The 26,331-nt window shown below is 36.7% G+C and overlaps 1 non-coding gene across 1 annotated transcript; it reads right to left on the reverse strand.

Moving 5' to 3' along the window:
* Nucleotides 1-13,512: 13,512 nt before the first annotated feature.
* LOC113261961 (U6 spliceosomal RNA) lies at nucleotides 13,513-13,618 on the reverse strand. Its single transcript, XR_003318567.1, has one exon. It is a non-coding gene; the product is annotated as a U6 spliceosomal RNA (small nuclear RNA).
* Between the last annotated feature and the right edge of the window lie 12,713 nt (nucleotides 13,619-26,331).

Raw genomic sequence — 26,331 nt, forward strand, 5'->3', positions numbered from 1 at the left:
ATGAAAAATAGATGGTCAAAGAGACTCATTTCCTTTCTCTAGAACAAATACTATGTTATGTAACTATTTGAAGGGTTCACAGATACAGCGTTTCACTGAAAGCCAACTTGTATCTAGTTTATACAAGGTTAGGGTGTGCATTTAAGCTTTGAGTTTCAAATGTAATTTTTCCCCTTTGAGACTCTGAGGCTGCCCTCTGTTCTCTAAGCACTTGTAGCTTGGGAATTTTAAAAAGTATTCTCACAATCCAGTCTCTTTTGTGGAAGAAATTTGAAATCAGACAAGCGACTGCAAATTCAAGTAGCCGACTTTCAGTCTGTTCTCTTACGATGAATGTTCTAGGCCACACGATAATCTGTTTCATGCAGCTTTGTGCTGCAGTATTTCATCTTTTAATTGTCAGGTTAACGCTGGTAATTTCATTTCGTGGGAGTGGGTACTCCTTGACGCTCTGTTTTCTTCCTGTTCATTGTCCTGGTACTAATGGAACTGTTGAGTGTTTATTAAATGTCTGATGAAGTGCGTTGGAGTGAATGTGAGCTTATGTTCCTTTCACAAGCTTATCATCTGTATATAAGATTTCTGGTTTTTATAATTTGGCTTTCACTTTATAATATGCATATATATATATGTTTTATAATATATATATGTTTTATATGTATCTGATATATACTACAGTTTGACCTTTCTTAGCTTTCTCCATACCCCTATTCCAGTCAACTCTTATGATCAGATTACTTTCTCTATGTTACAGTAAAGAATAAAAATGTCTAAAGATTAGAAAAGCCATGAAAATATAAACTATGCCCAATGCATATAATCTAACATTTCCTTAGTTGCTCCTTATTTGTGGAACAAACCATGGCCTAGAAAAGGTACTTAAAGATAACGCAGAGCACAGAAAAGTATTTGGAAAATTGCACACCAAACTTGCATTATAGTTAACCCTTGAACAGCCTCAAGAGCTAGGGGTTCCAACCCCTATGCATTTGAAAATGCGTATATAGCTTTTGACTTCTCTGAACCCAAACTATTAATAGCCTACTGTCTGTTGGAAGCCTTCCTGATAACATAAATACGTACTCTGTATGGTAAATGTATTATATACTGTATTCTTACAACAAAGTAAGGTAGTGAAAAGAAAATGTTAAGAAAATCATAAAGAAGAGAAAATACATATGCATGTACTATATTTGTAAAAAAAAAAAAAAAAATCGACCTGTAATTGGACTTGAGCAGTTCAAACCTGTGTTGTTCAAGGGTCAACCGTATGTTGGTTATATCTGAGCAATAGAAGTGAACACAGAGGATAGGAAAATTCTTTACTTCTTTTATTTCCAATGTTCATAAGCTAATTTTGGAATGTAAAAAGGCATTAAAATGTTATGGGTTAATATTTCCAGAAGTATGAATTCTAAGAATTTCGTATAGATCAGGAATTTACCACATCCACATATTAGATCACAGTAGTCAGAATGCTTACAGAATCAATCGTTAGGATAACAGAAAAGTTGTAAATAAGAATTATTATAATATATAACATTTATTTGAAATGAGTATATGAAATATGGGAAAATTATGTGCTACAAACTTATAGGTGCTGTTCATTTATCCCACCTAATCCTCCAAGCAATCCTATGAAATAGAGATAATTATATCCTCTTTCAGAAATGGAGAGATTGCTACTGAGGGAAGTTTATAATCTAAGTTCGATTACTTGACAAGAACTGGTTTAGACTTTGAACTCCTTGGGTGTTAGACTCCAGAACACATACTCCTCTAAGTATTACTTCTAGTCTGTGGTTGTGCTTGGTTGGCCAGAAATCTCTTCCTTGTCTTCAGTCCTGGTGGTTGAAAATTTCTGTAAGATGGTTTCATTTTCATGCCTTGATTTTTTGAGTGTAGCTCAATTTTGCCTCCACTGAAGATTTTTGAGTCTGTAAAGTTCATGTCTAGGTATCTGTTCTTATTCTGGAAGAGCACACATATAGGAAATTAGGTTGAATTTGTAATTATATCAAGAGCTATCTTGGAAATTTTTATTAAAATAAAATCCTAATATTTTCTTCCTAAGAGTAGAGTTCATAGAGAACATGAATATTTGAGAATAGTCCTCTGTTCAGATAGGCTCTGGCCAATGTGTTTTTAATTCAGTGTTGTGTGCCTTCCAATCCTGAAAGGATCGCAGGTGACCATTAACAATTTACATTTGGTAATCTGCTACAGTGTGGAGACAGAGGAATACATGTTTGCTTGGGAAGCACTTGGGAAAATCAGTCAACTCTATGCAACTCAGTAAATATTACTTTTTAATTTAATATGAGACACTTCCTTGAATGTGGAAATCCCTACAAAAAGAACAGAAGGGATGAGAGGGAACGTGAAAAATTAAGATAATTACAATGTTGAGGCTACATTCGACTCCCACTAAAATATACTTTTTGGCATTTTTCTGGGCTAGATTCTAACGGTTCCTTAATTGATTTTAAGATTATAGCATGGTACTTAGAAGTTATGATTGGAGGTGAAATACTCGTTGGATGAATTTACCCCTAAAAATGGCTAAATGTATGAATTTAAGTGTTTGTAAACTAACTTGGAGTTGAAATGGGTGGGTCAAGTGGGAATCGTGAGATCTCATGCATGAGCTCCAGTGTGGTTGCTTGCTTACTCAGACAGTGAGCATGGGAGTCTTACATGGCCTGTGTACTTACATGCAGTACCAACTTAAATAAGAAAGCCTTGGAGTCTGTGAGTCCTTGAAAAAGCAAAAGGAAAGATAAATTACTGTGACTTACACATGAAACGGTTAACAGAAGGCTTGCAACCATGTCTTTCGGTGATAGTACTTCATGTTTTGGAAGAAGTCGTCAATTACAGCAATCACTGCAAGTGGCCATTATCATAGTATGTTTTCAGTGGTATGTTTCATCCAGCTGTATCGAAGCAGGGCAGCAATAATCAAAGGCTCATATGAAAGGGAAACATCTTAAGCATCACGTTAGGTACTTAATTAATTAATGCAACAGCTTTGAGTGATGATTAAATGGATGTCTGAATCAAGAATGTGTATTGTTAATAATTAAAGTAGCCATATTCCCCCGTCCTGACCATTCATGATTTAAAAGTCAGTTTATGGTTCTCCAGAGCAGTTGCCGAGGCAATGAATCTAGTCTGGTCTTTTTGTTTTCACTGGGCATTTGCTTTTTAAATATCATCGCATTTGCAGCAGGGAGTGGTTCCTGATGTAATATGTGGAGAAAGTAATAGATGATTGCAGGATTAATGGCTAGAAATAATTAAAATGACACTACTAAGCTCTGTCCTTTCACGGAGAGAACTCCAATTAAGCCACATCTCCTTTCCATTATCACTCTACTGCCAATTAAAATCTGATGTATTTTGTCAGTTTTATACAGATGAAGCTTTTAGTCTTTCATACACTCAAGAATTTACATTCTGGCAGGATTATAAAGGGCTCTGTCATTTAAATTTTATATGCCTATGAAAGACTCCACTCAGACCTTCCTTTTCCCACTTCCCAAACTTCTCTCATTGTCACCAATATAAAAAAATGTCTTTTATTGTCGCAGCAATGTGATGCTTGTTAACGTTTAACATTTACATTTCCTCAGAATACAATTATGTAAGAAAGATAAATCCAGAAGTAGTTAAACAAAAAGTACATGGTATACTAATAAGAACTCTAATTTATATAACCTTTTTAGACATCACAGTTTTGTGTGAGTCAAGCGTGAGGCTGAGCTGCCTTTAGTCTGTACCCTTCAAGGCAGTGGTAACTGAGAAGGACAGATATTTATTATTAGGGGTTGATATGTTTGTTTAATGGTTCTCTACAACAATGGTAGGATAGTTTTCAGCGGACTATGGATAGTAGAAAAAATATGAAGAGAGAGTGCTCTTTTAGCATTGTACATAGGCTTGACCTCCCTAATTGCAGACAGTTGGTGGTAGAGAGGCACCACGGCGTGTTGGAAAGAGGAATGTTCTAGAACTGAGCAGTTCTGAATTTGAATCTCCAGCTCTGTTTCTTACAAAATTGGAGGCAATTTGTCAGGTTATATATTCTCTCCAAGTATCGGTTCCCTCATTTTTGGCATGAAGGTGATAATATGCAGTCAAGAGGCTTTTGTGGAAGGAATAGACAATGCTCAGAAAGTACCAAGCCCAGCAAGGAACAGATATCAGATACTTGGCAACTGGTAATTGTTGTGGGGTTATGGTCGGCATTCTGTAGTTCTGTTAGCTGAGTAATTTCTAGTCTCAGATGTCCCTTGTTGCTTCTTGCCCTCATTCCTAGAAGTAGCAGTGAACATTTCTACTGATATTCATATCAAGATTTTAAGCTAATCACTAGGAAATCACTCGGAAGAATACTACACTTGATCTTAGCCAGAAAGCCGAGAAGCGATCAATTGCTTGGAAGAATAAAGCATTATATAACCAAAGATAAACAAATATTCATATCTCTGTTCTCCTTGTCCATTGATCTCTTTCTCTCCCCAATTTAATGATGTAGATAATAAAAAATTCACTATGGAAGACAAAAGAGAATACACTGAATCTCTTCTTCATTCACATTTAAAGAGAATTGCAGCAGAAGTGAAATCTATGAATATATTGCCTTTAATATTTGAAAACGAACTATTTAATCCTTGTGTTAATAATACAGATACAAATGTTTGAAACTACTCATAGGTTGGTGGTCTCTTTGTGGTTGTTTTACTATTGTTTTGCAAATGAAACCTTTTGTACTTGAAAGTTGATTGCAGAATATTCTTGCATTTTTGACATACCAGAGAATGTTGGATATTAGTAAGCTCTTTGGTAAATATTGTAAATGATCCTGTAGCTACAGAATAGTCATTCATTTATTCCAGTTAGCACACAAATGAGTCTCTTATTTAAAAAGAAACTCTCTGTTGGACCCACATTTTTTCCAGTCATGCCCCTTATCTTAATGGCTCTTTATAGAAAAATTTCTTGGAAAAGTTGGTCAACACTCAGTGACTCCATGTCCTCTCTTGTTCTTTCCTAAATCTTGTATAATTGTGTTTTAACCCTATGTTTCCTTCAAAATATCTCTTATAGTACCAGCAGTGACCTCCGTGTTGCCAAATTAAGTGATTAGGTCTTAGTGTTACCCTACTTGACCTGTCAGCTTCATTTGACACAGTGATTGCTCTCTCCTACTTAGAAGAACACTTTCTTCATTAGCTTTCGGGATATCACTCTCTGTTTATATTTATTTCACCACTCCTGCCTTTTCAGTTTGTTTTGCTAGTTTCTCTCCATCTTGCCAAATGAGGGCTTAGTCCTGGGGCTTCATCTGTTTTCTATTTTTTCTCCTGCCCTAGATATTTTATCTATGATGTCAGTGATTCACCAGTGACTACCTACATCCTGAATCTTTCCCCACTTTCCCCCGAAATGCAGATTTGTTTATATACCTGCTTAATTGACGTCATCACTCAAATGACTATTAAGTACACTAGTTTACCTTCTATGCCTTTCCCATGCTTCCTCCTTCTTTTGTACCGTTCCCCATTTTAGTAACAGGAATCCCATTCATCTAGTTACTTAGATAAAAAAACTTGGAGACATCCTTGATTTCCATCCTTCACATCCCATCTCTTATAGATTCCCTTCAAAATGTATCCAAAATCTGACACTCTTTGCTCCTTGGAGTCAAGTCTAAACCACCATCAACCTTATCCTGGGTATCCCAACAACGTAGGTCTCCTTGCTTCTACAGCTGCCCCTGTGCTCTAGTATTACCATGCACGTTAGGGTTCATGCCCCTCATGTGCTTTTCTCAAAGCTTCCTTTGGCTTTCCATCTCATGTAGGAAAGTATCTAAAGGCCTTATGATGCTTCCCAGCCTAGAATGATCTGCCCTGCCACCATTTTCTCACTGACCTCATCTCTTCTCCTTTCCTTACTCTGCTCTAGCTTCACTAGCTTTCTTGCCGTTGCTTAACTAGAGCAAGTCCCTAAGCACTTCACCATCTGAGGGCCATGCCATATGCTCTTCTCATTGCTTGCAGCTCCCTTTCCCCAAAATTCACTTTGCTCTTGCCCTCATTTCTTTTAAGTTCAAATACCATCTTCTCTCTAAACCTTCTCCGACATCCCATCAGAAAACATCGCATCTCAATTTGACATATCCTGTTCTGCTTATTCTAACTTCTTTTTTCTCCGAGGCACTTATTACTATGTAATATATTGCATATATTACCATTAACATGTATTAATTATTTCTGAATTTTCTGCGTACTCCATTATGATACAAGTTCTTGGAGAGCTTGGACTTTGTCTGTATTACTGACTAGTAATACACTGCCTAGAACAGAACCTGCCTAGAACAGAACCTAGTAGGTACTCAACAGACATTTCTTCAGAGAATAAATGAAATGTAGATCACTGTTTTCATTTGTAAGAAAGGACCGAATCCAAACTTAGGGAATCTGGAGAGATTCTTTTAAAAAAAGAAGTGACTTTAGCTCAGACCTAAAAGATGTGTAGGAGTTAACCAGATGACGAAGAAGAAAAAGAGCGCTCCAGATGGAGGAAATGAGTGTGCTAGAAAGAATGGTGTGCTTGAGGAATTAAGGCAGTTTATTCTAACTGGAGAGTCATTTGTATTTGGGGCAGGGAGTGGGAGTGGGAGAGTGGCAGTGGATACGGTTGAGGACGTAAGTACAGAGCAGCTCACCGGGAAGGCTTGACGTGCCATGCTAATATCTTGGGACTTTTATCTGAGGGAAGTGTCTGCCCCTAGGGTTTTAAGGAGAGAAATGACGTGCATCTGAGAAAGATCACACTGGCTGCCATGTATAAAATTGATATGGGAGAGAGAACTGGGGGAGGGAAGCCAAGAGAGGAAGCCAGTCTAGAAATCTAGGTGAGACATCATGGCTCCTGACCTGGGAAGTAGCGTGGGGTTAAAGAGCTGTGGGTAGAGTCTGAGATATTTATGAGCTGATAATGACTGGATGTGAGGATGAAGAAGATGGAGGAATCAGGAATGTTTTATAATGTCTAAATGTGTATTTATACTTAAACAGGATGATAGAACTCCCAACCTTTCTTTGCATATCTGAATTTTCAGTAAATTCCTGAGATAACTGTAAAATATATTTTTGCAGTAGCCTATGCATATTTTCTTTTAAAAGAGTTATAAAATTGTGGAGCAATACTTGATTATAGAGAATGGGTGAATTGTGATCTGTTTGGAATAAAACCCACCCCAGTTTCCTGAGCACTTAATTTGTGCAGTGTCGTGCTGTTGGACTGCAAAAAAGTATAAGAAATAATAATATTTCTTAAATGATAGAAATAATTGTCTATTTGATCATTTGTATCTTAAATATTTCAGTTATTGCAGAATATAAAGTGGACCTAGGAAGTCTAGTCATCTTCCTGGCTCAGCAGTGTTTCTGCAATTTGAAAAGAAACACAACAATGTGACTTTCATAATGGCATGTACCATTTCTTTAACCCTATGTAGCAAACGTTGTGTAAAGTGTTTCACATGCATGTTATTTCATTCAGTCTTTATTACAGTCGGATGAGGGTAGGTATTATTATTATTCTTATTTGGTATGGGAGAAAAAAACGGAGTCTCTGAGAGGGTAAGTAACTTGCCTTATATCACACAGTAAGGAAATTGTACAGCCGGGCTAGAATTTCTAGTGTCCTGTGACTCCAGATTCTGCTCTACCATTGAACTAGTGCCAATCTGGATTTCCCAGCTTATTAAAAGAAGCCTGGAAACAATGTGGATTTACCAGCAGCTCTTAAGAAAAGTCTAGAACTTTGCGCTCATCCATCAGTTCTTGGAATAAGTGCCCTCTTAATGTTTCTAATTATAACTCATCTAACAATAATACTCAGTAATGTATTTTATTGAGTTTTGTGTCCTTCACAGATTTATATGTTCCTTTCAAGTTCCTCAGTTGCTGCTGCATAGCTAAGCAATACTCATTGCATTTCTTTAATCTGACAAATGTGTAATGTGAAAATCAGCAATAGCGTGGAGACCCTTAACTTGCAATGTTCCCTGTGTTAATTTTTTTAAGTTTCCAACACTTACATTTTCATTGCATTTAATATGCATCATAAAAGTGTCTTTGGCAAGTTCATTACATATGCTCTTTGATTGCAGTTAGAGCCTTTGGAATTGCTATTAGGCATAGTGGAAATAATTAGCACTTTAGGTCTATGCTGATTTTAGAACAAATAACTGCAGTCTGTTAGTTTCTCAAATAACTTAATTACTGTTAATCAGTGTAGTAATACGATCCTCTGTAGCAGTGTAGTTGGAGGGTAACAACTGTCCACTCAGCACATATTTCCCTTCCTCTGGCAAAGAATAAATTAATGTCTTTTATAGCTCAAAGCAGATAAAGATAAGCTTTTGATGTGTCTATAATTTTAAAAAAGAATTATTTAGTAATTTAAAAAAAACACTAAAGGAAATTGCTGAAATCTTTTTGTGACCATTCAGAGTTGCTGGATAATAACGGGGAATTTAAGTGACAAAAGCCTATGTAATAAAAATAACTTGGGGTCTTCCTATTCATTCATTCTTTCCTTCCTTCATTCATTGAAAATATTTCTTTTGAAAAAGTGAAACAGTTAATAAACTTAAGCAAAGGGAAACTGGAGGCATCTCTCCCAAATAATCAAATTAACAAGAAAAAGAAAAAAGCAGCGACTAGTCAACCTGCTGTGTTTGGAGTGAGAATAGGTGACCTGTGTAGCAATGTTTAGTGGAGGCTCTCAGGAATGAAGTCATGGGAGGAATATGGAGCTGAGCACTGAGCAGGGCTTTGTGAGTTCATGTCTCCCATCTCTACTACTGCAGGTGGGTTCAAACATTTTGGGATACAGATGTGTAAACAAATCTTTCTCTTTACCTGACAGACATGATGTCTGTTAATAGTAATGTAGGCAAACTGCACATGTATTCTTTGCATATTATTTTTTTAAAAAGATTTTATTTGTTTATTTGACACAGAGAGAGAGAGAGAGAGAGAGAGAGAGGCACAAGCAGGGGGAGTGGCAGGCAGAGGGAGAGGGAGAAGCAGGATCCCGCAGAGCAGGGAGCCTGATGTGGGACTTGATCCCAGGACCCTAGGATCATGACCGGAGCCGAAGGCAGACGCTTAACCAACTGAGGCACCCAGGCGCCCCTTTGCATATTATTTTTGATATTTCCTAAAAACTTCATCAGAAGTTAGATATCTATCAGTAGCATTAATAGCAAATGCTATGTATGCCTAAAAAATGAGTTACTATCATTACTGTATTGGAAAGCTTCTCTAAGATGAACTGTCTTTGTACCTTTAAATTTGCTTGGATATTTGGCTCAACACAGAAATCTAGGCTGAAAAGTATTCTTTAAATTTTTATTCTTTAAAAATTTAATTTTTATTTACAACTCTATTGAGATATTATTGATGTTCAGTGAACTGCATGTTTTAAAATTCTATAATTTGATGGTTTGACATGTGTATATATGACACCATCGTGACAATAAAGATAATGAACATACCTATAACCTCAAAATTTTCCTTGTCTCCATGTGTAATCTGTTCTTTGTTTCATGCCTGTGTTCAGGCAACCACATATTTCCTTTATGTGGCTATAAACTAATTTTCACTTTCTAGAATTTTAGATACATAAAATCATGTAGTGTATGCTCCTTTTGTTTGGTTCCTTTCACTAAGTGTAATTATTTGAGATTAATATGTTCTGTATCAATAGTTCGCTTTTGTTGATGAACAGTGTTTCACTGTACACATATATAGTACCGTATGTTTATCCCTTCTGCTGATGACCATTGATTTGTTGCCAGTTTTTGGCCCTTCCAGTAAAGCTGGTGTAAACATTCACATGTTCGCGTGGACCTCTGCTTGTGTGTCTCCTCACTAAATACTGAGGTGTGGAATAGATGGGCAACTATTTAACTTTTTAAGGAACTTTAAAAAGACTTCCCGAAGTAGTTGCTTAATCAGTTGGGGCAGCTGTCACGAAGTATGATAGTACTTACAAACAGACATTTATGTGTCAGAGTTCTGGAGGCTAGAAGTCTAAGATCTAGATGCCAGTATGGTTGGGTTCTAGTGACTACCCTCGTCTGGGCTGCAGAATGCTAATTTCTCCTTATATCCTCACATGGTGGAAAGAGTAGGAGAGAGCTGTCCTGGGTCCCTTGCAAAAGGCACTAATCCCATTCACGAGGGCACAGCTCTCATGACCTAATCATCTCCCCAAAGCCCCACCTCCTAATACCAACACATTGGGGGTTAGTATTTTACCTTATGAGTTTTGGAGGAAAACAGACATTCCGTCCATGACGGTAGTTGTACAGTTTTAATTCCCGCTGGTACCAGTGTAGGAAAGTTCTAGTTGTTGCTCATCTTCGTGAGCACTTGTTATAGTCATTCTTTCTAATTTTAGCTTTTCTTGTGTCTGTAATGGTAACTCATTAGACAACCAGTTGATCCAATACCATTTGTTGGAAAAACCTTTATTTCCCCAATGAATTGCATTGACACATTTATTTCACGTCATTTGAACATATATTTGTGGAACTGTTTGTGACCCTTCTGTTCTATTAATGATGCATTTATCTCTTTGGCAGGACCCTAATAGATTGATTACTGTTGTTTTATAATTACTGATGATATCAGGAAGGGGGAGTCCTTGCGCTTTGTTCTTCTGTCTTAAAATATGTTTGGTTATTCTAGATCCCTTGCATTTTTATAAAAATTTTAAAATAATTTATCATTTTCTACACACACAAATACTGCTACTGCTGAAATTTTGATTTGGATTGTACTGAATGTGTCAATCAACTTGGCAAAGATGGCCTCTTAAGCAGTATTGAGTCTTATACACATAAGCATGATATATCACTCCATTTATTTAGGTTATCTTTATTTTTGCTCAACAGTATTTTTTAGTTTTTAGTGTATACATCTGGATATCTTCTGTTTGATTTGATCATAAATACTCTAGGGGTTTTTGTTGTTACTGTGTGTGGAATTGATTTTTAAATTTCATTTCTCAATTTTTTTGTTCTAATGTACAAAGGTCCAGTTGGTTTTTAATATATTAAACTTGTATTCCATGCCCTTGCTAAATTCACTTAATTACTTTTAGTCGTTGTTTTGTGGATTCTCCATTAATTTCCTCATAAATAATCATATCATCTCTAAGCAGAGACAGTTTTATTTTTTCTTTTCATTATCTATATGCTTTTAATTCATTTTTTATTACATTGGTTCTGACCTCCAGTACAGTGTTGAAAGAAGTGGTAATAATGCATGTCCTTGCCTCATTCTGAATCTTAAGGTGAAAGTAACCAGACTTTCACCATTAAGTCTGACACGAGTATAGGATTTTTTTAAAAAAGATGCTTTTCATCAGTTTGTGGATGTTACCTACTATTCCTAATTTGTTGAGAGATTTTATCATTAATGCATCTTGCATTTTGTCAAATGCTTTTTCTGCATGTATTAAAATAAGAGTATTTTTTTTCTTACTATATTAGTTGTTAAATTATGTAGATTGCTATTTGAATATTAAACCAAAAATGTAGTATAAAGCCTACTTGGTTATAGTATATTATCCTTTAAAAAACTAATTTGGATTCTAGTTACTAACATTTTGTAAGGAATTTTTAAATCTATATGAATCAGGAAAATTGGTTTGTAGTGTTTTTTTCTGTTTTTTTTTTTTTTTTTTTTTGATACCAGGTTAATCCTATACTCATAAATGAGTTGGGAAATATTTCCTTTTCTATTGTGTGTGTGTGTATGTGTGTGTGTGTGTGTGTGTGTAGAATTGGTATTATTTCTTCTTTAAATGTTTGATAGAATTCACCAGTAAAGTGATCTGGGTCTGGAGATTTTCCTTGTTGGTGGATTTTAGCTATAAATCAGTATCTTTAATAGATACTGAGCTATTGAGATTTTCTATTTTTTTTTCTTGAGTGAGGTTTGGTAGTTTGTGTTTTACAGAGAATTTATCCATTTCACCTAAATTGTCAAATTTATTTAGAGAAAGTTGTTCGTAGTATTCCTTTATTAATGTGGTCTTTAATATAATGAGGTTTAAATCGATCACCTTCCTACTTGTTTTTTTTATTTTTCCTGTCTTTTCTCCCCCACTGACCAAACTTTTCTTCTTTTCTGCCTTTTTTTTGACTGATTGATTATTTTTATAATTCTATCTTATTGCCTTTGTTGTCCTAATAGATATAATCTTTTACTGCACTATTGCAAAGTTGGTTTGTAGTTTGTAGCACACATCTAAAACTTATCATTGTCTACCACCAGGAGATAGTTATGTCACTTCACATATAGCGTAAGGACGTTAGAACAGTATTTTCCTATTTTTCCCTTTTGGCATTTGCGCTATCGTTGTCGTACATTTCACTGACACATAAATGCTGTAAAGCCCTCACTACATTCTTACTGTCTTTGTTTAAATCATTTTCTTTTAAAAATATTTAAATAATCGTAGGAAAAATCTTACATATGCTCACAAAATTACCATTTCTGGTGTGTTTACATTCCTTTGTGTAATTACACATTTTCATCCGATAAAATTTCCTGTGCTTAAAGGGCTTCATTTAACATTTGTCACAGTGCAGGTCTGTAGCAAATTAATTATTTCAATTTTTGTATGTCTGAATGAAAAGATATTTATTTCATCTCCTTTCTGAGAGATAGTTTGGGCATAAAATTCTAGGTTGACAGTACTAAAATACTTTAAAGTACTTCTTAAAATACTTTAGAGATATTGCACTGTCTCTGATAAGAAGTCTGTTGTTATTCCTTTCTTTGTTCTTCTCTGTGTAGTGTGTCTTTTTCTCCTAGTGCTTTTAAGATTTTCTCTTTATCACTGTTTTTGAGCAATTAGATCATACTGCATCCTTATGTAGTTTTCTTCATGTTTCTTGTGCTTAGGTTTTGTTAAGCTTTACTTGTTTAGTTATTGTCAGATTTGGAGATTTTTATCTTTTTTTGTCCTCTTTCCCCCTTCTTGGAAGCCTCTAATTGTGCATATATTATGCCACTTCATATTATCCCACAGGTCAATGATGCTCTGTTGAGTTTTGTCTTTAAGTCTTTAAAATTTTTTTTTCTGGTTCTCATTTGGGATTATTTTTTTAATTTTAATTTTTTAATTGAAGTGTAGTTGACATACATGTTATATAAGTTTCAGCTGTACAGCATAATAATTTGACATTTCTGTACATTACACTGCCTTCACCATAAGTGCAGTTTACTATCACCATACAACGTTATTCCAGTGTTATGGATTATATTCCCTATGCTGTAGTTTTCGTCCCCATGACTATTTTGTAACTGATATGTTGTACCTCTTAATCTCTTTCACCTGTTTCATCCATCGCCTGCCCCACTCACTTTCCTCTGGCATCTACCATTTTTTACCCTGTATTTATGAATCTTTAAAAATATGGAATGCTTCACGAATTTACTTGTCATCCTTGTGCAGGGCTCTGCTAATCTTTTCTCTCTTGTTCCAGTTTTAGAATGTGTGCTGCCACAGTGAGCACTGAGATTGGTTATGTTGCTCTATCTTCTAGTTCACTAATATTTTCTTCTACAATATGTAATCTGCTATTAATCCTACCAAGTGCATATCTCCTCTCAGATGGCCTACTTTTATATCATCTCATTAATCTCCTTGTAGTTTTAATCATAAATTCAGTTTGATCTCTTTTATACCTTTGAGGTTTTACTTATCATGTTCAGTCTTCTGGCTTTTTGGAATGCAGTTATAATATCCATTTTAATGTTCTGGTCTGCTAATTCCATCATCTGTGTCAGCACTGAGTCAGTTTTGATTGATTGTTTTGTTTTTGTTTTTGCTTTTTATGTGTAGTTTTTTTTCTCACTTCTTAGGCCTGCTAATTTCTGACTGGATGCCAGACATTGCGATTTTTTACCTTGTGGAGTGCTTGAACATTTTATATTCTTATAGTTGAATTTTGTTCTGGAATGTGGTTAAATTATTTGAATAAAGTTTGATTCTTTGATCTTGTCTTTATTATTTATTGGGCAGTACCAGCATAACATTTAGCCTCAGGATAATTATTTTCTGCATCTGAGGCAAGACTGTTCTCAGTCTTCTACCCAATGCCCCCATGAATTATGAGGTTTTTCCAGTCTTGCTCTTGGTAATAGGTTTTATTCTTAGTCTTTTGTGAGTGTCTATTCTTGTTTTCTCTAATCTTTCAGTTGTATTTTTTCCCCTTACTCTCTGGTAGTCTCATCACATGCAAACTCTGCTTAATACTGAATGGAATTTTCATGAAAATCTCTGGAGTTTTCTCTGTTTATACCTCTTCTCTTTGATACCCTGCTCTGTGAAATTTAGTGTCTTTGTTTTCCTGGTCTATCAGACAAGTCTTCTCATCTCAGAGAACATTCTAGGCCCACCCCAGATTCTGTTCCCTGTGCTTCAGCCTGTAAACTCTCTCAAGGAAATCAATAGGGACAATCACAGACAGATTCTTTTTCTCATGTCTTCTTCATAGCCCAGTGTTCAATGTCTTTAAAACCTTTGTTTCATATATTTTGTTCAGGTTCTTATCTTTTTAGTTTATACTGTAAATTCAGGTCTTGTACTTCATTTTGGGCAGAACTGAAAGTCACAGATTCACTGGAAAAAATAGGCATCAAGTTTTTTTATAGATTTTGATTATATATAGGTTTTCTGTTAGTAGAGTGGAAGTTATGTATTTTAAGTAGTAAAATAATTCATGATTTTAAGTCTAACCAGGAATTGTTCATGAAGGAAGAGATCTATATGAAAAACAGCATAAAAGAGTTAGGTAGTTTGTTATTATTGATTATTGCATCTTGTGAGTGTCTGTATCTATATATTACATCTTTACCCATAATTGCTTGCCGTCTTAGATGAGAATTTTGATGTGAATAAAATACTTTTGTACGTTGAACTCATATAACCTTCAACAGTATAATTTTGTTATTTCTTTGTACAGAAAAAGCTGCAAAATTAACAAACATGTTAGATATGGTTTTCCTATGAAAATTAGTGATAACACCTGACTTAATTCAAAACTTTAAGATAGTAACATTTGCAAGGACAAAGAGCTAAGTTAATTTTTGCAGTATTTAACAGAAATCTTTTTAGGCTAAAAGTTGGAATGTATCATGGGTGTGGTAACAAACAGTATAAACTCTAGGGCTTTCTCATGTTCAAGACATGGGCATTTTAGCACCTTTGTCAGTGAATTTACTGTTGACTATGGCAGTCATGATTTATCCAGGTTGTTGTCAGGAGATTGTTCCATTGGAGAAATGAACTTGTTCATATCATCTTAGGGCACATCCTTGCCTCAGCTTACATTGAAGACTGAAGGAAAGACTTGGGCTTTTAGTTTATATTAAAAACCCATCTCAGTAAGTTTGATGTTTCTCTGAAAAAGTGTTCAAAAATAGTTATTCAAAAACATGTGAAATGTATCAAATCAGTTCATCAGTTGTAACAAATGTACCATCATAGTGAAAGGATGTCAGTAGTGCAGGAGGTTGGGGGTGTGGGGAAAGGAGGTACATGGGAACTCTTTGTACTTGCTGCTGAGTGTTGCTATCAATTTAAAAATTCTCTAGTGAATAAATTTTATGAATTAAAAAAAAGGCAGCATTTATAAATTCCTAATGAAACCATCATTGGGAAAATCATTTGATGACAGAGAGTTTTGGCCCCTTTTCCATGATTCCAGTGACCAGGAAAGAAAGTAACCTGCAGTAAATATGCAGAATTTGAAAGTTGAAGTATAGACTCCTCAAAATGTTCTTTAATATCTAAGCTTAAAAAATGAACTGCATTATTCAATTAGATTGTTTCAATTTACGGTATTGGGGTAAAGGAAGACGTGTGAATTGAAGTTATTGAACTGCAGGGAAATTTGATACTGCATTTGAATTTAAGCGTTTTATAAATTTTTTTTTAAAGATTTTATTTATTTATTCGACAGAGAGAGACAGCCAGCGAGAGAGGGAACACAAGCAGGGGGAGTGGGAGAGGAAGAAGCAGGCTCATAGCAGAAGAGCCTGATGTGGGGCTCGATCCCAGATCGCCGGGATCACGCCCTGAGCCGAAGGCAGACGCTTAACCGCTGTGCCACCCAGGCGCCCCTAAGCGTTTTATAAATTTTTAAGAGATGTTACCCAATGTTAGGACCATTATGCAATGATCTATTAAAGTTTAGAAGTATACAGGTAAACAGACATAGTGTAATGTTATGAAACCGAGTACAGTTAAATATTTTGCCATTTAACAGATGTAAGAAGGAGTTGTGTGCCGTGCATGACACTGTGAAATATAAGATGGATGACACCATCTTAGCACACAAAAATTACAGATTTTGTTTTTCATGTACATAGGCAACAGGACCCAATAACCACAAGTAATTGATAAACAATTTTTGCACTTTCCAACATTTAGTTTTTAGATTTAGATTTGACAATATAATCTAAGGTATGTATATTATATATTGTTTTAGGTGCTAAAATTGTATTTTGATTGGTGTGCTAGAATCAGTTTATGCTCTGTTTTGGACCAACTTTTAAATATTCACGATTTTTTTTAATTACAGTAAGCATATTTAAAATGAGATCTGTGGTCTTAACAGATTTTTAAAGTGCAAAATACATTATTATTGACTCTGAGCACAACGCTCTACAGCAGATCTCTAGAACTTATGCATCTTGCATAACTGAAACTTTATACCTATTGACCTATAACTCTCCATTTCCACCTTCTCCCAGCCCCTTGTAACCAGCATTTTACTTTCTATTTCTATGAGTTTGAATTTTTAGATATCTCATGTAAATTGAAGCATGCAGTATTTATCCTGTACTGGGTTGTTTCACTTAGCATGATGTCTTGACCTAGTTGTTAACCATTGGTAGTTTGTAAATAGCCAATGGTAGGAATATTTACACCATGGAAAATGGAAGTCAGGTTTTTGTTCATTTGTTTTGTTTTCTTTCCAGAGAGCTAGTTTACCAGTACATTTCTAAATACGTTACTGAAAATATTTGGTGGTTGATTTTTTTCTTACGCCTTGCCAGGGTCAGTCACTTACATTACTCCATCAGATCCCTGTAGGCATGTGAGGTTCTGATCTGTGACTAGGGGAAACACACAAATACTTTACTAGGCAGATCAGAGAGTGCTGGGAGCAGTACTCCCAGCTGATTGAGGACCACGGAGATGTGCTTCAGTTGTATAGCTTGTTGCCTGGTCTTTTCCAACCTGGAGATCCACTGGTGCATGTGTGCCGCAGAGTCAGGGCAAGCTACCATTTCAATGGAGTAAGAGAGCCCGGGAGAGTATGAAGTTTGAGGTACTGTGAACTAGGAGCTATCAAAGAAAGACCCTGGCATGTGGAGACTCTGGAATCAATGCCTGAGCAGGTAGATTCAGTTTCCTAAGGGGGAAAGGATAGTGAAGGCTGACTTTGCTGACGAGCAGTAGTACTTCATTCTCGGCTGGACACAACCCCAGTGCTTACTTTTGGACATACATGTATCTATCTTTTGGTGCACATGCACCTTTAGGACCTGATCCATTTTATGCAGAACATCTGTTACTCTCCCTGGATGGAGATTGAAGATACATAGCTTACCCCATTCAGAAGAAAAAAATCTCTCATAAAAACTGAAATGAAATGCATCAACTCCCGTGGCTGATGCTGAGATAGATCTGTGAAGAGAAGATTGTACACTGATTGTAGGGGAAGGTTTAGGGCAGGAGGGCACCAGGATCAGGGGTTTCTGGACTCCACAGGAAGAGGAGGTCATGGTAACATAGATATCATTCTAGAGTAATTAATTATTCTGGTGGGTAATTTCTATTCTCTTAGAATAAGTGTATAGAAAGAAATGTGGTGGATCACCAAAGTATGGTTTACTGTGAAGTCAGAGAAGCTTAAGCTTACATTGGAGATGCGCTAGCAGTGACTCAGATGGTCATATGCATTCGTAGTTCGAGATAGTAGGCTATTTTAACCACATTTGATTGAGATCACTGTCTCTTTCTACTGCAACTTCTCTTCCGCCATACTTCCTGTCCTTGCAGTTGGTGGCCTTAGACATTCATGTGGCCCTTCTAATGGGAAATTGTGTTGGAGATGTATTTTTTTAACCACAATTTGAAAAGATGTTTAGAATATTTTAATATAACAGAAAGCAATTTCACTTGATTATTAATAATTTCCAAGGTTTATTTATTAAGCCAAAATTTATATTGAATTCTTTGCCCAAGGGTTTTTAAGGTTGACTCTCAATAATATTTTTTATCAGGTAAACTCAGAAATAAAATAATATGTTGGAAATACTATCTAGGTAGCAAAATAACTCCCAGGTAAATCCCTGGATACTTTCAGTGGGGGTTGAGATACAAGGCTTCCTGATCTTGTGAGAGGGCCGAGTGTTGACAGCGAGCTAAATTTCTCTGTATGAGATGCCTTGAGATTATAGAGGTAAGACATGCATATTTAGAATCTGGTTTGGTTTTGTTAGTTGAGGAAGAGAGGAGAAAAGACAATATATTGTAATTGAATATTTGAGGAGACCTTTTACAAAGTCTGGCAATTTGGAAGCTATAAAGAAAAAGATAGATGTATGCGAATAGATATATGTGACTGTATGCATTGCATATGTACTTTTTGCATGCCAAGGATATCATAAACAACATCAAAACTTAAGAAATATATTGGGAAATTTACTCGCATAATATATGAGAGGTGAATGGAGAAATCAATAAAGTACAAAATACAAAGTGGTTCTTAAAAAATAATGGAAAAAAGATAAATAATCCCATGGAAAAAAAGAGCAATGAATATAAAAAAAACTGTGGAAAAGACAATGGCCAGTAAACTTATACTCAGTCTCATTGTATTTAGAGAAATGAAAATTAAAGTAACAGTGAGCATTCATTTCACCTCCATGAGATCGGCAGGTAGTTAAATTAGTGATAATTCCTTTTGCTGGCATGGATGCTGGGGAAAAGTGTACACTCATGTGATTGTAGTAGAAATATGAGTTATTATATCCTTTTAAATGAGCAATTTGGTAAGATCTATAAAATTTAAATATACATATAAACCTTGACCCAGCAATAAGGCTCTTGTGAATCTATTCTAAATAAAGTATAATGTTACGGACTTGTGCACATGTGTTTAGTGCTATACAGTTGGCATTGACAACAAATTAGGAATGGAATTAATGCCAATTAAAGAGGAGAATGATTGGATAAACTGTGGTACATCCATTGTACAGAATGTTATCCATTCACTGTAAGGAGTAGGTTAGAGTTTTACCCATTGACTAGCATAAATTTCCATGATGTATTGTTACCTTAAAGTTGCAGAAATGTATATAAAATATGACCACATTAAAAATAATCAGTTGCATTTCTGTACACTAACAATGTGACTGAAAAAAGAGAAATTAAGGAATCGATCCCATTTATAATTGCACCCAAAACCATAAAATACCTAGGATAAACCTAACCAAAGAGGTAAAGGATCTGTACCTAGAAACTACAGAATGCTTATGAAAGAAATTGAGGAAGATGCAAAGAGATGGAAAAATGTTTTGTGCTCATGGATTGGAAGAATAAACATTGTTAAAAGTCTCTATGCTGCCCAGAGAAATCTACACATTCAGTGCAATCCCTATCAAAATACCATCAACATTTTTCATAGAGCTGGAACAAACAATCCTAAAATTTGTATGGAACCAGAAAAGACCCTAAATTGCTAGGGGAATGTTGAAAAAGAAAACCAAAGCTGGGGGCATCACAATGCCTGACTTCAAGCTATATTACAAAGCTGTGATCACCAAGGCAGTATGGTACTGGCACAAAAACAGACACATAGATCAATGGAACAGAATAGAGAGCCCAGAAATGGACCCTCAACTCTGTGGTCAACTAATCTTCAACAAAGCAGGAAAGAATATCCAATGGAAAAAAGACAGTGTCTTCAATAAATGGTGCTGGGAAAATTGGACAGTGACATGCAGAAGAATGAAACTGGAGCATTCTCTTACACCATACACAAAGATAAACTCAAAATGGATGAAGGACCTCAATGTGAGACAGGAATCCATCAAAATCCTAGAGGAGAAGACAGGCAGTAACCTCTTCAATCTCGGCCACAGCAGCTTCTTTTAAGACATGTCTCTAAAGGCAAGGGAAACAAAAGCAAAAACGAACTATTGGGACTTCATCAAGATAAAAAGCTTATGCACAACAAAGGCAACAGTCAACAAAACTAAAAGGCAACCCATGGGATGAGAGAAGATATTTGCCAATGACATAACAGATAAAGGGCTGTTATCCAAGATCTATAAAGAACTTATCAAACTCAACACCCAAAAAAAAAAAAAATCCAGTCAAGAAATGGGCAGAAGACATGAACAGACATTTCTCCAAAGGACATCCACTTGGCCAACAGACACATGAAAAAATGCTCCACATCCTTTAGCATCAGGGAAATACAAATCAAAACCACAATGAGATACCACCTCACACTGGTCATAATGGCTAAAATTAACAAGACAGGAAACAGAAAATGTTGGTGAGGATGTGGAGAAAGGGGAACCCTCTTACACTGTTGGTGGGAATGCAAGCTGGTACAGCCATTCTGGAAAACAGTATGGAGGCTCCTCCAGACACTAGAAATAGAGGTATCCTATGACCCAGCAGTTGCACTACTGGGTATTTACCCCAAAGATACAGATGTAGTGAAAAGAAGGGTCACCTGCACCCCCGTATTCATGGCAGCAGTGTCCACAATAGCCAAACTGTGGAAGGAGCTGAGATGCCCTTCAACAGATGAATGGATAAAGAAGATGTGGTTCATATATACAATGGAATATCACTCAGCTATTAGAAAGGATGAATATCTACCATTTAACATCAGAATGGATGGAACTGGAGGGGATTATGCTAAGTGAAATAAATCAAGCAGAGAAAGACAATTATCATATGGTTTCACTCATATGTGGAATATAAGGAATAGCACACAGGATCACAGGAGAAGGGAGGGAAAACTGAATGGGAAGAAGTCAGAGAGGGAGACAAACCATAAGAGACTCTTAACTCCAGGAAACAAACTGAGGGTTGTAGAAAGGGAGGGGAGTGGGGGGATGGGGTAAGTGGGTGATGAGCATTAAGGAGGGCTTGCGATATGATGAGCACTGGGTGTTATACGCAACTAATGAATCACCGAGCACTAAACAAAAGCAAAAACAAATCAGTGTCAAAAAGCCCTTTGATTTTATTATATATTCATGGAAAAATATGGAAATATACACATAGGGTTATTTGTATTGGTTATTTGATATATGTTGGGCAGGCAAAGGAAAAATGGGAGAGGCGAAAATGAGACTGTAAGAAACAGGAAGTTCCTAGATTAAAAAAAGAACATGATATATGATTCAGTTCATACAAAAGCATAACTATATATGTGTAAAGGTGTGTGTACATGTGAAAAAGGGAGAGATGTTTTAAAATATGGTCACTAATGTGGATTAAATTGTATCTCCCCAAACTTCATATGGGAAGCTCCAACCCCTGGTGTGACACTCTTTGGAAATAGGGTCTTTAAGGAGGTAATTAAGATTAAGTGAGGTCATAAATATAGGGGCCTAATCCGAGAAGAGCAGGTGATATCAGGGATGTGTGTGCAGAGAGAAAGAACCGTGTGAGGGCACAGCAAGAAGGTAACCATCTGCAAGTCCGAGAGGCCTCAGCAGAAACCAAACCTACTAATACCTCGATGTTGGAATTCAGCTTCCAGAACTTTGAGAAGCGAATTTATGTTGTTTAAGTCACCTGGTCTGCAGTCTTTTGTTATGGCAGCCCTTGCAAACTAGTACTACCGTGAAATTGTTAATGTGGGTTACCTCAATATTTTAGGTGACTTAGTGTGTTTGTTTTCCTTAGATGGGTCTATGCTATGTAATTTGTTTTTTAACAGTGAGAATAAATTATTTTTAGAGCTATTCTCTTTAAAATGTTTATTTTATTTTTTGAGAGCTAGCGAGCTCAAGTGGTGGGGGAGGGGCAGAGTGAGAGAGAGAGAGAGAGAATCTTAAGCAGGCTCCCCACCCAACACAGAGACCCGTTCAGAGCTCGATCTCAAGACCCTGAGATCATGACCCGAACTGAAATCTAAAGTTGCTCACTTAACCAGTTGAGCTACCCAGGCACCCCATTTTAAAAACATTTTAAATGAGATAAAAAGGAATAGAGGGTAGTAGGCACTGGAATTAAAAGGTCATGTCACCTGACCAAATTCAGCAAAATGGAAAATGAAAGTTATGTCTCATATAGTGTTGGAGAGGGGCAGAAACACCCCAAGGGAGTATAGAAAGAAAGTGTATAGACCGTGAGGAGATAACAGAACAGTTGCTCAGAGGGAAGCAGAGATGCTGAACAGAGAACCCTGGAGGTTATAAAAGAACTTTTGGCTACAGTCTCTTTGTGGACAATAATAAGGACTACCTTGTTATTGTTTTCAGATTTCCATGAAATTTCATATATCTTTCTAAGATATGTCTGTTCTGATAACTTGAGTTGAATCTCTGCTTTGTGCCCAATGTCTACTAGAAATATATGCAAGACTTACCTGTTTTGTTACAGAGAAATCTGATTGCCATGGCTTAAAAAGTTTCATCCCTGGTGTTGCCCAACACCCCGTGGAAGACCAAAGGTTCTCAGATCTCTGAAATTCTTACATTTAAAGGTCTGCACCTCCTCTCCAACATTGCCATGCTGTGAAGCTGTCATTGTCACCTGCTATTTGGTCTTGGGCTTGTGGTGGTGAGACAAAGGGGCAGTGCCCCCCCCCCCCATTAAAGGATAAACTGAAGCCAATCATTAATTGAAAAAGAAATCAGGCGAAGAAAGGATTTCAGAACTTAAGTATTCCGCCACATTTGCAGAATAAAAGCTTGGTATTCAGCACTGTTACAGTTTCCTTGATGCACTGCGGTGAGATCAGCATTTGGCTTTGGGTTTTGTTGAATCCATCAAAGCTTTAGAGCTTGATGTCATTGCTGTCTTGTGTTGTTGTTGTTTTTTTTTAAGATCTTTTTATTTATTTGAGAGAGAGAGCGTGCACAGTAGCAGGAGACAGAAGGAGAGGGAGAAGTAGAATCTCCGCTGAGCAGGGAGCCTGATGTGGGACTTGATCCCAGGACCTTGAGATCATGACCTGAGCTTAAGTCAGACGCTTAACCATCTGAACCACCCAAGCCCCTAGTTTGTTTCTTAACTAAGCTCCTGTTTTCTGCCTTATTACCTCTAATTGATCTCGCAGAGTCTGCTGGACTGAAGCACCTTTGTCAAGGTTCTCTCCTTGCCCAAGAGCCTAGAATGGCTCAGAGTCCTTGGTGGCCTCTGATGGGTTTGCCAGTTTGATGGGTTTGTCATTTTCTGCTTATCGTATCCATTAGTTCTCCAGCGACTGCTTGTGAAATTGGGTCGTACTTTGCTACTCTCTTCATGTATCGTTAGCATTTTACCTCCACACGTCGTATATGCTCTTTACTCTACAGGAGTCTCTTCCCCTTCCTCTTTTACTTACATGGATTCTTCCCTGCTCTGTGGTCAACCTCATGGCTTTGCCTTACTCTGAAGCATTTTCTGATCAATCTCATGGTTAAGCCAACACCTACTCTGGACTTTCTCACATCTGCAGAATTTATTCCACACAGTTTAGTTGGACATTTGGTTATGAAAATAAGAGCGCCTGTTTAGAATGCTGTTGTGGGGGAAAAAAAAACCCAAAATTCCAAGCCGAGAAGAAGGGCTCCCCATGCAGACCTCTAGATGGGCTACTCATTGGCCTCAAAACCACAGCTTGTGATGTACTCAAGTAGTCACACAAGAATGCTACCAAAGCCCCTGATTTTGTGCCAGAAGAAAGGGAGATGATGATATTCTGACTACAAACATCTATAATCCTGGATCCTTAAGATGGCTGTGTTACCATATTTACTCTCGAGTAAGACTGGGTCCTCAGGGACAAAATGTGATGACTGCACATTACGTAGGAGTTCCAAAGTACTTAAAAATGTCTCTGTTCATTTGAAAGGCTTGGGTGTATGAGTGTGTATAAGGTTAATTAGCTCTCTTCCCTGAAACCCAACTGTTAAATATGTAATATAAAAAAACAGGGAAGGATTTCCATCCTCATAAAACTAAATGACAACTGAGATGTATAGTTCGTGATAAAATTGGGCCAGATACAGAAGCATGGCTCCTGTTGAGAAAAGAGGCTGAACCCTGATTATAAGGCTTTGCGTTTTTCATTTACGCATACATTTCTCTAAATACAACTTATTGTGTGCTTAAGGGAGGAGAAGGAAAGAAACTGGAAGTAACAATATGTCAGACAATTTTGGAGATAGGAGTAAAGTAAATGAACAAAAAATAAATAACCCAAGTGTCTGAACTTGATAAGTATACGACTTCCCTGTGAGCTATGGGATCACATACTGACCCGGCTTTTTGCCAAGGAGAGTGGAGAACAGTTTGGGGCATATATACGTAAGCCATATGGGACTGTACATCCCAGCACAGCTGCTTGTTTTCCCATAACCTAGTATCAAAATGGGGCCCAACGTGGGGAGACCCTCAATAAATGCCAGCATATAAACTGAATTCTTATTGTGTATCTTTCATTAGATATATGCAAACATATACATGATTGATACTTAGCCGGTGTGATTTGATAAGCCTGCATAGGTTATTTAGGGCTTTTGTTCCTTCATATTCTCAGTGGTTCATTCTGATTGGTCAGCAAATGGGTTGTACTCTTTGTTAATTTTTTACACTACTCATTTTACCACACCCACACTTTTCAGATAATTTACCATAACACACATTCTTCTGCATTAAGAACAATACTGCCAACCCACATAACATACCACACACGTAACTTCTCTATATTACACCCCCAACAAAAGATGAGCACCCAGTGAAACCCTAATATATAACTCCCTCCACTATCTTGACCAGTCACAAAGATCACAGACGATAGAGCCCATGCAATAACCAAGATCATTCACCTTAAGTAGTTATTGACTGTTTACTATAAATCACAGATGCATGTGTCTACATATGTTATTTAAAAAAAAAGAACCTGGGAAACATTTTTGTCCTCTATGCTTGATGCGTGGTGGTGTGGTGGGGGGTGTGTGTGTGTATGTGGTGTGGTTGGAGGAGGCAACTGGGGAAGACAGATGAAGAGTTGAGGAATTGCTCACTGCCTTTTTAGAAAACTGCAACTTGAGTTCATCGCTAACTGCTAATGTCCAGGGATCAAAACTGTAAATATGGATTCTTACTGCTTTACAAAAAAGTAGTGAAGCTATTTCTGAAATATGTCTGAGTGAAGAGATCACTGTCTTTCATGGTTCTGATATAGAATGTGATTTAAGCTTCTGGCCATGATAATAAATTCTATAGAATTACTCAAAGGAAACCAACATTCTTCATGAGCTTCTTGAGGAAAGCATATTTTTCAAGATTCTCTCTGCTGAAGTCTAAAATGGCTTTTTTGCCTTGGTTTTGCTTAATGGCTAATTTCCCCTAATGGTGCCCCATAATCTTATAATATAATAGAAGTAGACAGGTATGTACTTGGCAAGACCCTCTTTGAAAAACAAAATTTGACTTTGTTTTGAGGCACAGTTACTGAAGTTAATGCAGAGATTTATGAATTTTTTCAAGGCTACATAGAAACTTTACACTACAGTGAATCTCTGTTGTTTTTGTTTGAAGGGCATCCATTTCTCAGTCTTCTATTAATAGCACGTCAACTTTTCTTTGGGGATACCATTCCTCTTGAACTGTGAGTCCATGGGAAACCACACCTACCCCAGGATGGGCGTGTCACTCAACATGTTTTACTCTCATTCCCCTAGAGATACAAATTGGTTTAGAGACAACATCAGAAACTAATACTTAGATGTCACTTACTGGCTGCTGAGCACTGTTGTAAGTACTTCAGATGTATTAAGTAATTCAATCCCACAAATAATCCAGGAAGTAGATACTCCTGTACAGCTGATAGAAATCATCTGTCCCCCAGTTGATTCAGGCAATAAGTACGGTTTTACAGGTAACAAGATTAAAGCTCACAAAGTTAAACAACTTGATCAGAGAGACACAATTACTAAGCCCTGAGCCATGATGTGAACCAGTTATTCTAAC

Source organism: Ursus arctos, unplaced genomic scaffold, assembly GCF_023065955.2.
Source record: "Ursus arctos isolate Adak ecotype North America unplaced genomic scaffold, UrsArc2.0 scaffold_5, whole genome shotgun sequence".
Lineage (NCBI taxonomy): Eukaryota > Metazoa > Chordata > Mammalia > Carnivora > Ursidae > Ursus > Ursus arctos.